At 37.7% G+C, this 16703-nt stretch overlaps 1 long non-coding RNA gene across 1 annotated transcript; it reads left to right on the top strand.

Moving 5' to 3' along the window:
* The first annotated feature begins 2712 nt into the window (after positions 1-2712).
* On the top strand, positions 2713-5732 carry LOC132534342 (uncharacterized). The gene is made up of 3 exons (XR_009546074.1): positions 2713-2911; positions 4354-4495; positions 5441-5732. It is a non-coding gene; the product is annotated as an uncharacterized LOC132534342 (long non-coding RNA).
* Positions 5733-16703: the final 10971 nt, after the last annotated feature.

Raw genomic sequence — 16703 nt, 5'->3', positions numbered from 1 at the left:
TTTTATTGCTCACTGATGTGATTTTATGAGAAAAATTGGGGGTGTCACATAGGTTGAAGTTTTAAACAAGTTCTATGTTTTATGAAGCTGATGTAAAATGGAATTATTGCATGGGTTGGATCTATGCTAAGTGCTGATTGTGTGAACTGTAAACTTTTTTAGCACATGAAACAGAAGTAGCATTGGGTTTATACCTACAAATAGTGTTAGAATTTGAGAACACTTAAGACACTGGAGAGTGATAAAAGAATGATACTATGTGAAACCTGAAGTCATAAATCCATAAATAATGCACTGAGGGCTTTCTAAACTATGAATTCTTGGACAACCACAGGCTAAAGTCATTATTATCATGCTGCTTAACATCAGCACTGTGTCATGTGAAATAAAGTCACATCTATTCCTTTCTGAACTTTCAAATGACTTTTTTCTCATTATACACTCTGATTTCAGGAACACCCAATCTTATCAGAGTTACTTGTATCTATGAAATAACACCAGTATTTCATTTAATCCAAAACCAATTAAACTGATGTGTCCTCAATTTTTAGCTTAACTATATATTTACCACACTCTTCACAAAATCTACCAAAACTGCCTAGTGAAATCTTTAGTGTAAAGTCACATTATTCCTTGATGTCTTAAATAATTAGCCACTGAAAGATCCTTTCTAACACAGAGTTTGAATTAAAAGTACTGAATGATAATGATCAAGGCTGTCTTTCACCAAGAAAAACCATAGCTATAACTTTGAACACTTTCTGAAACACCAAGTGCATCTCATATGATGATGTACATTAGTTTTAAGTTGTATTTTTAAAACTTTTAAAAGATTTTATTTATTCATTAATGAAAAACATAGGAGGAGAAAGAACCAGGCATCACTCTGGTACATGTGCTGCCAGGGACTGAACTTGGGACTTCATGCTTGAACATCCAATGCTTTATCCATCGCACCATCTCCTGGATGATTTAGTTGTATATTTAAAGACAAGAAATCCCCCATTCCTATGGACCCCAGACCAAATCAAATTGATGGGGTTTACAGTCAACAATATTTATACCCCTTCCCCATATTAGGAAGCTACTCTCTTCCCTGATCCAGCTTTCTGCCACTTTTCTGGCCATGACATCACCTCCCCAGATAACAACTTGGATCTACCTGCATATCAGATTTCAGGCTCAGAGAAAAAAAAAAGCTAGTATAGCTACAGGCCCTTTGAAATATAACTAAAGTATGCCTACTAGCTATCTATAAAATGTAGAACCCCCCAACACTTCATCTGCACTATTCCAGCCTTTAAGTTCATGATTGATCAACAATTTGTTTGGCTTTGTATGTTAACTCTCTTTTCAACCACCAGGTTCCACATGCTAACATGATGCGACCAGACTTCCCTGGACAGACAACTCCTCCAATGTGTCCTGGAGCTCAGCTTCCCCAGAGTCCCACCCTATTAGGGAAAGAGAGAGGCAAGTTGGGAGTATGGACCGACCTGTCAATGCCCATGTTCAGCAAGGAAGCAATTACAGAAGACAGACCTTCCACCTTCTGCATTCCACAATGATCTTGGGTCCATACTCCCAGAGGGATAAAGAATAGGAAAGCTATCAGGGGAGGGGGTGAGATATGGAGATCTGGTGGTGGGAATTGTGTGGAATTGTACCCTTCTTATCCTATGGTTTTGTTAATGTCTCCTTTTTTAATAAATAAAAATAAATAAATAAATAAATAAACATTTAAAAAGAAAAAAAAAAGAAATCCCCCATTCCTAAGTTGTGTATGGTCATAACCTGTGTTTTTAGATACAGGGTCAACAGTTGCTGTGAGTATCAAGGAAACATCAGATATGCATTTACTAGAATTCTAAAAATGAATAATAAGCTCAGCCCTGTGCTTGCTATAATAGCTAAAATAAACCTGCAGCTCAGGGTGAGGTAGCTAAGCTCCTCTTTCATTCCATCAAGCTGCATGGGACAGCAGCTGGACTGACTTTTTTCCCCCTCACTCTTGGTGTGTTTACTGCAGCAGCATAACTTTGTCAGGCTGAGACTGTTGCTAGGGCTTGAACCACACCTTCCGCTTACCTAAGTGCCTTGGTCCTGGTTTCCTAAGCCGGCTATTTGCACAGTGTCAATCTGGAGACATGGGCAAAAGGCACCTTTGTGTTTCCACAGGTGTTGCATTTTTTTTCTTTCGTTCCCCGGTCACTAGTGATAATTCAGACTAAAATGAAATATTGAGAAAATAATATCCTGGCGTAACTGAATACGTGCATACAAGGCCATGAAGGTCTACAAAGGAATATTGCACAATCGCCCATTAAAATAAACATTTGCAACCACAGATAGCTGGGCCACAATCCTGCTCTGATACAAATAACATCTGGACAACTTTTGTTTGCATCTTCCAGCATAAAACACCCTTGAGAAAAAAATAGAAAGCAAGAAAGCAAGCTGAAAGACAAAGGACTGCTAAAGGTTTTATTATGCTCTGGGTGTGGTACCATGAATCTGAGGGGGGTTCAGGCCTGTGTTGCCAAACATGAATTTAAACAGCATGTTGTTTTTAAAAAATTGTAACACTGGTGAGGAACAATTCGGTTTTCTTACATAATTAATCCAGTGTGAAATAGACTGGCTGGAAAACCTCCAGTGCTTTAAAAATAACTCAGTGATTTATAAGTTCCACAGCGCTATAGCATTCGGGTACCAAGAGGAAAATGGAGGCATCTTCAGTGTGGGCTGAACCTTTCTTCTCAGTAGCACTTTAAGGAATTGAATGTAAACAACTTAACTGGGAAAGGTTGTGGTGAGGGTAAGAGAAACTGAGTTTCTGTGGATTGTGGACCGGTTGATGGGCAGGAAAAGATTTCCTTCCCTGAAGACTGTTTATTACTAATATATATTGGTATGTATAGCTAATACCAAAAGAATTAAACAATGTGAAGTGGGGGCGTATGGATTTAGGGAAATGATGGAAAAGGAGAGGAGTTTTGGGACAAAAAAATGAAGCAGTACTTATTTCCCCCTTCTTTTAAAAAGATTTCAGTATAAGCCATGAATCACACACCAGAGTGAATGGACTTTAATTTCTAATGTTGTTCTTGGATGGGGAGCAAAATAATTACAAGCTGAAATACACTAGCAACGATTGTACTCAATATAAAGATAAAGAAAATAGCTATAAATAAATCCTTAAATAAAAATCTCACTCTCAGGACTGGGTAGCTGCTAGCATCTATATATTTATGTCAGCTACAGCTGGCCACTAAACAAAGGGAATAAAAGTTTGCTTTACTAACGTCAAAATCCTGCAAAATATTTCACAGTTGTCTCATGTGCTTTTTTTCCCCCCCTCCTCTGCCTTTTTCTCCACTTGGAGGGGGCATGAAAGAGGTGGCAAGAGTCTCAAAGAATGAGGGCCAAAAGTTAGGAAGATTAAACTCCAAGATCTTCCCTTAAAATAGTGTGTACACTCTGTTACTTAATTTGATTCACTTTAACTTTATCCTTTGTTTAAGCTAAAGTGCAGAGATAAAAGTTAAAATGAAAACAGATCTATATTTATTCAATAATGTCATAACTTTTACTGTTAACCTTGTGAACTTTAAACTTTCAATATTTATTTATAAATTTATTAGCAAGGAGACAAAGAAAATACAAAACATACTTATTTACCTACTAGACAACATAAATATAATATTGATAGACTGATACAGGTATACCAAAAAACAAAGATGTGATTTAAATAAATTGAGAAAAAAACTTTATTTAAAAATTAATTTGCTACTTATTTATAAATATTACCTGATACATTTTTTTGTGAGTTGATACACTTCATTTTTCAAATTGATTTAATAATGATTGGCAAGATTCTAGAATAAGAGGGGTACAATTTCATATAATTCCCACCATCTGAGTTCTGAATCCCATCCCCTCTATTAGAAGCTTTTCTTTTTTTTTTCTCCCACTGGGAATATGGACCTGGGGTCATTATAGGGTGTAGAAAGTGGAAGGTCTGGCTTCTGTAATTGCTTCTCCACGGGACATGAACATCATCAGGTCATTCCATACACCCAGCCTGTTTCTATCTTTCTCTGGTAGGAAGGACTCTAGAGAGGTGGGGTTCCAGGAAATATTGGTGAGGTTGTCTGCCCAGGGAAGTCAGGTTGGCCTCATGGTAGCATCTACAACTTGGTGGCTGCAAAGTATTAAGATATAAAGCACAAGAAATTACAGTAAGGTCTTGTATGGTACAGTAAATCCTATCCACAGCATTTTGAAAGTAAACCAAATAGCAAAATAACTTGGTTATAATAATAACTATCTATTGCCTTCTTAACCTCTAAGACAGCAAGGAACCTTCCTCATTCTCTCTAAAACCCATCCAGTTCTGGAACCTCTGCGACATGGTTCATTTTCCTTCACGCTTCTCTTGATCCATACCATCTGATACTACATCTGCTGATCTCAACCTGATACATTTTATAAGGTGAGTATTAAAGGATATTTTTTTTTTGCTCTGTAGCAAACGTAAACAATCATAGAAATATTAAATTGAATGCTGAGTTGATAGTTTCACTTACAACATGTCACTGCTGCTGTTCAGTGAAGCATTTTCTTTTTACTTGTAATTATTGCACTCCTAAGGAAATTCTACTGTTGGAAAAGTTTCACAAAGTTTTTGACTATATGTTAAGTCAACAAATTGGCACATGGCTGTTCTCTTCCTTGAATTTAAGCTTTTCAACTTTTTACTTGTACTATGAAATCAATGGCTAGCAATTTATACCTCTATAGTTTTTTTTTATACTCTTTAACATTTTTACCTCACCTATAAATACAGAGGTACCTTGAAATTTTTTGTCTGTTTGTTTTGGTGGCATAAACTATGCAATGCAGCAAAATCCTTTCAAACTGGGCTAGAGCAATTCTATTGATGTGGTGAGTTCATTGTTTCTGTACACGAGAAGATCACTGCACTATATTAAGGCTTATTATGTTAGACACCAGGAAGAAGACACAATCTGCTATATTCCTAGAGGTGTAGTTGATGATATGTGTCAAATTATTATATAAAAGTTTATGAATAGTGGGAAATTGATTTCTTTAAGGATTTGAGAATTGCTCCACTGAGGGTAAGGCATTTGGTAAGGGAGGATATTGGAGAAATAAAAGTACCTTTCATGAGGAAGTGAAAAAAAATCTAGATAATATAAAAATCACTGAAGGAAGAGGCATACAACTTCCTGATGTTTGAAGCAGGTGGTGGGACAGAGGGATATCACTGTTAAAGATGAAGAGTTGGGGGCAAGGAGGAATAGAAAATCTAGCTATTTCCAAAACAGAGACCCCCAAATCTTCATCTGCAATATTCCGCTTTACGTTCATGATTAGTGAACAATTTGTTTGGCTTTATATGTTAACTCTTTTTTAGCTACCAGGTTCCAGATGCCACCATGATGTCAGCCAGACTTCCCAGGGCAGACGACCCTACCATGTGTCCTGGAGCCCTGCTTCCCAGGAGTTCTGACCCACTAGGGAAAGAGAGAGACAGGCTGGGAGTATGGATCGACCTGTCAATGCCCATGTTCAGCGGGGAAGCAATTACAGAAGCCAGACCTTCCACCTTCTGCACCTCATAATGACTCTGGGTCCATTCTCCTAGAGGGTTAAGGAATAGGAAAGGAAGGGATGTCAGGGAAGGGGATGGGAGAAGAAGTTCTAGTGGTGGGAATTGTGTGGAATTATACCCCTCTTATCCTATGATCTTGTCAGTGTTTTCATTTTATAAATAAATTTTTTTAAAAAAAGAACATGAGGTTCAGATGTGTACTTACATAGACTCAAGATTTGTTAAAAGCTGATGCTATGCCAAGGACTTTCCATTTTAGGCAATGGAATGAGTGGAAGATTTCTATGAAATAAATTCATATGTCTACATAGAGGATGACAAAACTGACTATATAGAGGTAAGCAAAATGCTTTCTTATTAACTATTTTTTCAGAGTCAAGGCATCATGACTGAGTGATTTTACTGCTCTGAGACATTCTATATTTATTATAGACATCTGCACTGTAACTTCCTTGAGTGCTGCAGCACCTCCAGTGTGATATTGGGGTTCATAGCTGGGCTGCAAGCATTTCAGGGTATGAGCCACACATGGTTATCACTCCAAGTTCTAAGGTTCTTGATAGATGAAGAAAGGAGAGCATAAAGATCATAAAGGGTATATATAGTTGTTTGTTGTCCCTTAACACCTACTACTATTTATTTATTCATTTATTTATTTATCAACTTTTACCTTCAGGGTTATGGTTGGGGCTCAGTGTCTGCACCACAAATCCACTGCTCCTAGCGGCCATCCCCTCCCTTTTTTTTTTTTTAGATATGACAGAGAGAAATTGAGAGGGGATGGGAATTATAAAGAGAGAGAGAGAGATAGACACCTTCAGACCTGCTTCACGGCTTGGGAAGTGACCCCCATACAGGTGGGGAACGAGGGGCTAGAACTGGGATCCTTGGGCAGGTCCTTGTGCTTCATACTATGTGTGCTTAACCCAGTGTGCTGCTATCCTCCCCACCCTTCTTTTTTTTTTTTTTTTTTTTTTTTTTTACCAGTGCACATCTCAGCTCTGGCATATGGTGGTATGGGGGATTGAACCTGGGGCTATGGAGCCTAGGGCATGAAAGTCTCTTTGCATAACCATATGCTATCTGCCCTTGCCCACTATGTTCTATTCATGCCTTGTTCACATAGTTCTGTTCTCACAAAAGTCTTTAATCTTTCTCTCCTCTTCTATCCGCAATAATTTTAGAAAATTCTTGCAGTTAATTAAAGCTTCAAGTCTGTGGAGGAAAAAAAAACGTTCTATCAATGTATCAATGCTAAGGAACTGAAATGGTGAACTGGGTACTGACTTAGCACTTGGTAACTTCCCTAACCCCTGTGATCCACAAAAAATCTCATGTCACTTATTTCTTCAATTCAGAGAAAAATAATGCTTTTTCAACGGATAACACCTTCATCTTTAAATTCTTATTTTTTTTAACATACCCACAGCTATACTAAGCCTATAAACTTCCTAGCACTTAGGAGTAGGAAGAAGAGCTTTAAAAACAGCATTAAAAAAAAAAAAAGATTATTCCAAGATGAAATGCTAGCATTATGACAGGCCACCTGGAATTTTTTAAGCCATAATACTCAGTAGATTCTCTTAGTGCAATGCAACTTGTACTTCTTAATTTCTCAAGAGATATTTACTTGGACACTAGCTCTTTGTTTTCAACAGTTTTCCTGCCTTTGCAAATTAATTCCCACCTGTAGTCAAATTTTTCTATTTATGAAATCACAAATGTTATTTAAGACATTGGATTAGGGATAATGAAACATGTTGTTTAATTTTAGAATGAAGGAGGAGGAAAAGAATATTTTGAATGATCAGAAATCATTATTAAAATTTGTTACATTTTAAAAGAAATATTAGTAAAATAAAAAAAGTAAGTGGATGTTCCTCGAGTTAAAAGAGTAAACAAACAGATATGCTGTTTAAAGTAAAAAAAAAAATGTAGATGGAAAAATTTCCAGTACATACCTTTAATGGTGTTTAGAATAAGCTAAAGACCTTATGAACTCTATAGACAGTATCTGCATATTTAAGGCTAAAATGATTTAGCTAATCACCATAATCAGTGCTGCTAAGATTCTGTGGGATGACTAAAGTCACATACACTTTCTAGTAACAAAAATAGTTGGATTTACATGAAAATGTGTTATTGAATTTAAATTAAGAGTTAATTTAGCCAAACTGAATTGTTCTAAATGCTAAATTGATTATATTACAAATTTCAGATTTCATGTAAAGTCAGTCAATATAACAACTGCCAATTCTCCCAGTGGTTGTGAAAATTCAGATGGATCATAGTAAGAGAAAACTAGTAACGGTTCTCTTGCTTGCGCTGTTTGAGTTATAGATGGAACACAATAAATATTAATTCAGTGCTAAATCTAAGACATCTACCTCTGACCAGAAAGAATAATACGTTGGAGCTTTTCCCTTATTATTGAAACAAAGAAAAAGAGAAATAAATATTAACTGATAAATAAATTATTTTACAGGGGCCTGGCCAGGTGGTAGTGCATCTGGTTAAATGCTCAAGAATCTGAATTCAAGCCCCTTGTCTTGGTGTGCAGGAGGAAAGCTTCATAAGTGGTAAAGGAGTACTGCAGGTGTCCTTGTCTTTTTAAAATATTTATTTTATCTATTTATTCCCTTTTGTTGCCATTGTTGTTTTATTGTTGTAGTTGTTGTTGTTGTTGGATAGGACAGAGAGAAATGGACAGAGGAGGGGAAGACAGAGAAGAGGAGAGAAAGATAGACACCTGCAGACCTGCTTCACCGCCTGTGAAGCGACTCCCCTGCAGGTGGGGAGCCGGGGTTCAAACCGGGATCCTTATGCCTGTCCTTGTGCTTTGCGCCACCTGCGCTTAACCCGCTGCGCTACAGCCCGACTCTCTGTCCTTGTCTTTCTATCTCCATCTCACTCTAATTTTCACTCTGTTCTATCAAATCAAATCAATATATTTTAATAAGAAATTATTTTCTCATACACTAAAATAAAATGATAAGGTACAACGCTCACTTAAGAATGGCTAGTAGCAACTTGAGTCCTGTGGTTGGCAGATAACTGTCTTGAAAGCATTTGGGGGCATTACTGGAAATAAAAGCTCAGTTCAACCCAACAAACTCTGTAAAGTGAAGAGATGTGGGTTAGCAACTAGACAAACTGAGGGAGCTAGTGTCTATGTGACAGAGTATCAGAGAGGAGGATGCTGCACAGAGAGAGGACCCAAGATTTACTCATAGATTCACCCATAATTCACATAGATAATACTTTAATATCCAACCAAGTTCTAATTATTAAAGAAACTCCCCTATGGTAGAAAAAAAAAGAGCTAAAGGAATTTAAAGTAAAAATTTTCTGCTACTATTCAAAGTGAAGAATTGTACCTATCCCTACTAGTTTAACTAGAAACTATTACAGTTTATAAGTCATTGAGTAAGATCTCTAGAACTATCTTGCCTGAATGATGGGAATATTTTGTTTTAGACTGAGTATTGCCTCAGTCCCAACTGATTAATCTTAAGAAGGAGAATTTTTAAAAAATACTATTTAGCTGTTTTCCAGAATAAAATTCCTGAATGTTGGATAACAGATTTGCATCACAGAGGTTCACTGTTTGATCCTTAGTATTCCATGTACCAGAGTGGTGCTTTGCTTTGACTTATTTATTTCTCTTGCCTTTTACCTGTATCATCTGAAACACACACACACACACACACACACACACACACACACACACACACAATACATAAAACAATCTGTTTACAGGCTGAATCCACCGCTCCTAGAGGCCATTTTTCCCCCCTTTTGTTGCCCTTGTTGTAGCTTCGTTGTGGTTATTATTATTGCCCTTGTTGACACAATTCGTTGTTGGATAGGACAGAGAGAAATGGAGAGAGGACGGGAAGACAGAGAAGGGGAGAGAAAGATAGACACCTGCAGACCTGCTTCACCGCCTGTGAAGCGACTCCCCTGCAGGTGGGGAGCCGGGGGCTCGAACCGGGATCCTTGCTTTGCGCCACATGCGCTTAACCCACTGAGCCACCGCCCGACCCCCAGATTCTATTCTTAATACCACCATCAACCAGAGCCAGGCAGTGCTCTAGTGAGACAAAAAGAAAACAAGAAAAGAATATTTGAACTAGTCTTTCACAACAGAAAACAAGAGATGATGCCTAAATGAGATGTGAGAGAGAAGATGGAAGAGACAAGTGGCAAAAAGCTAGGAGGGAATCTTTGGACGATGGATGTGTTTGCTTTGTCCAGCATAATTATTTCTCAGGTGTATATATTTATCAAAATGTATCAACTTGTACATTTGAAATATTTATTCATTTATTTATTTATTTTTAGAGTACTGCTCAGTTTTGGCTTATGATGGTGCTGAGGCTTGAACCCGGAGCATATGGATCTCAGATATGAAAGTCTGTTGGGTAAAAAGCTGAGCTACCTCCTAGGCCCTTAAAGATATGTGTGTGTTTGTGTGTGTGTGTGTGTGTGTGTGTGTGTGTGTGTGCTTGTGTGTGTGTGTGTGTGGTGTGTGTGTGTGTGTGTGTGTGTGTGTGTGTGTATTTATGCATTTATATTTATAAGAGTGAAACCGGGGCCAGGTGGTGGCGCATCTGGTTGAGCACATGTATTATAATGTGCAAGGAGCTGGGTTCGAGCTCCAGGTCCCCACCAGCAGAAGGGAAGCTTTATGAGTGGCGAAGCAGGGATGTGGGTGTCTCTCTGTCTCTCTTCCTCTCTATCACCCTCTCCCGCTTGATTTCTGGCTGTCTCTATCCAATAAATAAGGATAATAAAAATTTTAAATAAAAAACAAGTGAAATCAGAACACTTATTAAAACTGATACATTGTGATGCTGCTGGGAATTGAACTGGCAGTCACTAGAGCCTCAGGTAAGCAAGTCCTGTGCTCCAGTGTGCTGAACTACCTCCCAACCCCTCAAGTTGAGTAGTTTAACTATATGATGTATTGTATGTTAATTATACCTCAATAAATTGGTTGTGAAACATTTCATAACACTTTGTAAATACTTAAGTATGAACTATTGATGTCCATAGATTTCTTCTCTACAGATTTTCTAGTAATCTTACATTGTGGGATGTGGATAAGCAACACAGAAATTATGCAGAATGTTTAGTCCCCCTGCCTAAAGAAATTAGACATAAAGGAATTTGGAACAAAGGGATCATTACACTTCTTGAGTCTAGCCCCACTTATTCATGCATGCAATGTTTATACAGAGATGTTAACATACTATATTCAGTTTGATCTATGTTCCTTGAAGACAGAAGAGACCCCTCTGCTCAGACCATAGATAACCCAAGTTTGAATAGGAGCCAACTGGTATTGTGTGACCTAATTAAGTGGTGGGTATTCCATGAGCTTAGTCTTTCACATCTGGCTGTTATTAGATAGCCTTACTTGGCTATCCCACAAAGCAACATTTGATCTAAGGGCCAACTCTGCCCCACAGTTTGCTAATGTCTCTCACACTGACTAAATCCACAGGGAAAGAACTGGTCCAGGAAACCAGGCGACAAAGTAGGAGATATTTCTGCAGAGAGATTTCTAGTTTTGTTTGGTTTTTAAGCACTTTTGACTTGACTAACTTCAAATATTGATTGTTAGAAAGTGGACTGGAAATGTAATGATTGACTGATCGCAATGTATTACATACAATGAATTTTGAATACCACAGAACTAATTGAATAAATGAAGGGAAATATTAATATTGAATTAATAGGAGTGATCAGCGTGAATTAAGCACTGCGGGCCAAATTCTGCCCCTGGATATGCATGCACAATTTTCATTGACTTCAATGGGGGTTTTGTTGTGTGTATCCAAGGGCAGAATCCAGCTTAATGAATTTTTTAATTGTTTTTAAATGGTGTATGAATTGGTAAAAGTGCAAAGCACAAGAGATGATCCTATACATATTGCATATGTTCCCATGCTTTTTATGTTTATTTTTTATGTCTATAATATGTGTATATAATCTTACTTTGAGGAACCACCTTACAAATCAAAATTTTAACTTGGAAAAATAATATAAAATAAAATCATTACTTTTACATTTCCTTTGTAAAAGATGAAAGCACAAACACTCCTTCAGGCTGGTGCTATTGTATGTTAAAATGGCAATACTTTAGTTTGTAAAGAAATGACTAAAGAAATTGGTGTCCAAAACAATGATGATAGGATTTCTTCCCTGCCCTACTGCCTATGAATTCCAACAGTTTAAAATGTTTCTTCCCATCAAAACACCCACAACCTTAATGTTAGAAAGTCTATTGTTAATTATTATTTATGCCTATGACTATTATTTGATCTTGAGCAACTGCCATATTGCTTTAGTCACTGACATTTAGATAAGAAAGAGATTTCTCTTCAAACGCCCTCCTAAATAAGGATTCCATCATGGAATCCAAAATAAAATTGACATCTTAGCGAATTCAGTCACTTAAAGTAGATGTAGACCCTTATTTTGTTTATTTTTGGAGGTTATTTGTTTGTGGTTTTTGCCTTTTTATAATTTTTGTATTATAGATTCAATAATGATTAAGAAGATTATAAGATAACGGGGGTATAACCCCATACAGTTGCCATCATCAGAGTTCTGCATTCCATCACTTACATTGGAAGCTTCCCTATTATTTATTCTTCTGGGGGGGATGGACCAAAATTCTTTATAGGATGCAGAAAGTGGAAGATCTGGCTTCTGCAATGGCTTCTCTACTGAACACGGACATTGGAAGGTTGATCTATATCCCCCAGTCTGTTTATATTTTTCCTTAATGGGATATGGCTCTAGAGAGGAGTGGTTCCAGGACACATTGGTGAGGTTGTTTGCCCAGCGAAGTCAGGATGGCATCATGGTAGCTTCTGTAGCTTGGTGGCTGAAAGGTGGTAAGATATAAAACTTTATGTCATTATACCCGTTGCTTGAGACAAACTCTCTACCTCACACCTGAAATTGACAATAAAATATTCTAAGACATTATTTCCAAATATGTTGTCTCCCAAGCAATGAAATCTAGCCTTAGTGTAAGATAAGCTTTGCAAATGTTTAAGAAGAGTGTGTTAGGACTAGTAGTGGTGCACCTGGTTAAGGGCCCTTGCTACCATGTACAAGGCCCCAGGTCTGAGCCCTTAGTCTCCATCTGCAAAGGGAATGCCCCATGAGTGGTAATGTTTCTCCTCCAGTCCCTCTCTCCCTTTATCCCCTCTCTCCCCCTCAATTTTTCTTTATCCTTTCAAATAAAAAAAAGTTTTTTAAAAAATGAATGTAAAATAAAAAGGCGTGTGTATATGTGTATTTTGAGATTGAAGGGGTTCAAGGTTAAAAGAACTGCACAATAGGAAAATTAAAACAATAAGAGAAGATTATACATTTGCCGAACAAATGTATGGTGTAAATTTAAGTTGATCACATTTTGTTTTACTTTTGACTCTTAAATTAACAAGAGAAATTAATTGATTGATTAGTTTTCTGAGATCAGTTTAACCACTTCCAGCTCGCTGAAATATTCAGATAAAGAGATAGGGATGGACATAGGGAGGAGAGACACCTACCTCCAGAGAGTACCCGGTTGTTTTTGGCCCTTCCATATGAGTATCTAGGCTGGATGTTGGACCAAGAGGATGGGAAGGCACTTACGTGCTCAGTGAGTTATGTTTTCAGCTCTAAGGATTTACTTTTAAGTTCACAGCAAAATTGAGCAGAAGATACAATGAATTTCTAGATTATTTTCCCACATACAAAGCTTTTATCATTTCCAATTTGTGTGATACATTTCTTATAATCAATGAACCAACACTATCAACCACCTGCAGACCTGTTTCACCACTTGTGAAATGACCCCCTTGCAGGGGGTGAACTGGGGCTGGAACTGAAATCCTTATGGGGGTCCTTGTGCTTCCTACTACCTGTGTTTAACCCAGTGTGCCCCCGGGTTAAACATCTTTTCACCTATTCTAGACACCATCCAGTTGGAAACAAAGTAAGTGATACTTTTAGGGTGACACATCTCACTTGATAACTTGAATTTAAGGTTCTTCCATCTGTTTTTGTGGGTTGAAAACTTATTACTTTTAGCACTGAGTGATATTTCATTGCATTACTTAACCAGTTTATCTTCTTTTTTTTTTCCAATTTATCTTCTATTCATTTACTGAAGAAATATTTAGTAACAAGTTTTGTCAACTATGACTAAAGTTGCTATAAATATGCACATGCAGTTAGAGGTGTGTGTGTACAGTTTTTCAACACATACAGTGCATATGAAGGAGCATGTCTAATAAATTATATGTTACAAATACAATTTGTATTAAGAAAGGACTGATTAATGTTTCAAAGATCAGTTAACAGTATTTTGGGTGGGTCAATTTCCATGATCTCTATTTGTTCCTCTTATTAGGTAGCTTTAGTTCTTGTATTTTACTGGTTTTGTTGGGATGCATTGGATCGACCTTCCCGTGGTGCATCCCGTGAGTACCCATTCATTGGGGAAACTGACGATCCTTCCTAGCTGACTGAATCCACATGGATCCCAGTCACTTTCAAAGCCAGCAACAAGCAGCTCCTGATGCTGTTGACTGGCTACGGAAGAAGGGCAAATGCTAGAAGAAGAACTGGTTTTGTATGTTTGTCTGTTTTGTCATCACAGGGTCTTCACAAAACTGGGACAATATTTTCTTTTATTTCTTTTCCTTCTCCTTCTCCTCCTCCTCCTCCTTCATCATCATCATCATCATCATCATCATCTTCTTCTTCTTCTTCTTCTTCTTCTTCTTCTTCTTCTTCTTCTCCTTCTCCTTCTCCTTCTCCTTCTCCTTCTCCTTCTCCTTCTCCTTCTCCTTCTCCTCCTCCTCCTCCTCCTCCTTCTCCTCTGTCTCCTCCTCTATCTCCTCCTCCTCCTCCTCCTCCTCCTCCTCCTCCTTCCTATTTTTCTTGCCTCCAGGGTTATTACTGGGGCTCTGTGCCTGCACTATGAATCCACTGCTCCTGGAGGCTATTTTTCCCATTTTTGTTGCCCTTGTTGTTGTCATTATTATTCTTATTGTCATTGCTATTGTTGTTAGATAGGACAGAGAGAAATCGAGAGAGGAGGGGAAACAAAGATGGGGAGAGAAAGATAGACACCTGCAGACCTGCTTAATCGCCAGTGAAGCGACCCCCATGCAGGTGGGGAGCTGGGGTCTCTAACTAGCACCCCTAGGGTGGTCCCTGCACTTTGCACCATGTGCATTTAACCCACTGCATTACCGCCAGACTCCCCTCTTCTTTTTTTTAATTGCCTTTCTTTCATTCTCCTTTTTCTTTTCCTCTTCCTTCTTTGTTATTAGGATCTTAGTGGACGCATTGTTCCCCATTCCAGGAGATTATACTTTAGTTTCCTATTTTATTTCCTTTTTTTTTTTTTTTTTTTTTGCTTTTTCCTTCGTCTCTGCTCTACTTTAGGAGTAAGGAGAGAAAGAGAGAGAGAGAGAGAGGAGAGAGAGGAGTGAAGAAGAAGAGAGAGAGAGAGAGTCAAAATGAAGGAGATACATTAGTAGCACTGCTTCACTGATCATGAAAGGTTCACTCTGTCCTGAGTCCTCATGTAAGGTAACACATGCACCCTACAGGATTAGCCAGCACCTGACCTCTGGGTCAACTTTTTCAAACAGAAAAAAGAGAAACGGAGACAGAAAGGCAGTGAGAAAGAGAGAGAGGAAACCACACAGTAGAACAAAAGCTTTCCCTGGAACAGTGATGGCTGGTTTGGAATCTGGGTAGAGCAATAATGCAAAGTAGGCAAGATCTGAGAAGAATTATTTTACCAGCTCTGGAACTTTATTCATATTCTTGCTGTATATTTTGGATCTTTGGAATACTCAAATAAACTTTGGGATTTTTGGATAGCATTATCTGTTTTTCTTTTTGTAAAAAAAAAAAAAAAAAACCTTCAAATACTTTTATTGTTTCATATAGACTGTAAAATAATACATAAATTCTAGAGCCTTACAAGAAAAGAATGATTATAACCTGATTTATTGACATGACATTCTTTTTCTATTAAAACACTTTCAATTGATTAATACTAATTATAATAGTAATCACTTAATGCAAGTGATTACTATTATAATTATTACAATTAGTGCAATTTACTTTTAAACAGTAGGGGAATAAAAACAGTTGGCTGAGTGCTGGTGCACCTGGCTAAGATCACACATTACGGTGTGTAAGGACTCAGGTTCAAGCCCTTGGTTCCCAACTGAGGGGGATAGTTTCACGAGTGGTATAGCAGGGACCTCTCTCTCTCTCTCTCTCTCTCTCTCTCTCTCTCCCCTCAGGTACCCTTCCCTCTAAATTTCTCCCACTCTATCCTCCTTCCCTCTAAATTTCTCTGAATTATCAAATGAAGAAATAAAGTTTCAAAAAAATTTTAAAAATTAACAAAATATTTAGACTCAGCTAGACAAAAAGATTATAGTCTAAAGAAGAAATTACATAACAAACAACCTCCCAAGCATTTTACATTAATTTGTCTTAATCATTCTTCTGACATATTTATTTCATAACTTTACTGGGGTTGGTCAATGATTTTCGGTACAGGTGTTAAGATAGGGGTACAATGTCTCATCTTTTTGTCATAGGGATTCTCATCCTCCACTTGGGTCCTTTTCCACCACCAGACACCAAAACCCTAAAAGCCTCTCTCCACACCCTATTTTCCCCTCTCCCCCCAGAATATTTTGCTTTGGTGCAACACACCAAAGTAGTGAAGGAGACTGGCTTTTTTTTCTCAGCCTGTTTCCCCCAGACACACTATCATTGATGATTAGTCTGTCCTCCTGAAAAAAGGTGACCTGTGTATCTCAAATGAGAACAATGCTCTGTAAATAAGATTACATTAAAAGCTTCGAGGTAGACATGGATGCAGATGTTCTTTCAGCATTTATTATCTTTATCATCAAAGCAATCTCCCTAATGCCATCCTGGTGAGAGCTGGTTGAATTACAGAACTCTAATACATGGAGGGGGTGGTGATTTAGCTTTATTGCTTGGCATTTATTATTTC

Source organism: Erinaceus europaeus, chromosome 18, assembly GCF_950295315.1.
Source record: "Erinaceus europaeus chromosome 18, mEriEur2.1, whole genome shotgun sequence".
Taxonomy (NCBI): domain Eukaryota; kingdom Metazoa; phylum Chordata; class Mammalia; order Eulipotyphla; family Erinaceidae; genus Erinaceus; species Erinaceus europaeus.
This window is presented reverse-complemented; position numbering and strand designations above follow the sequence as displayed.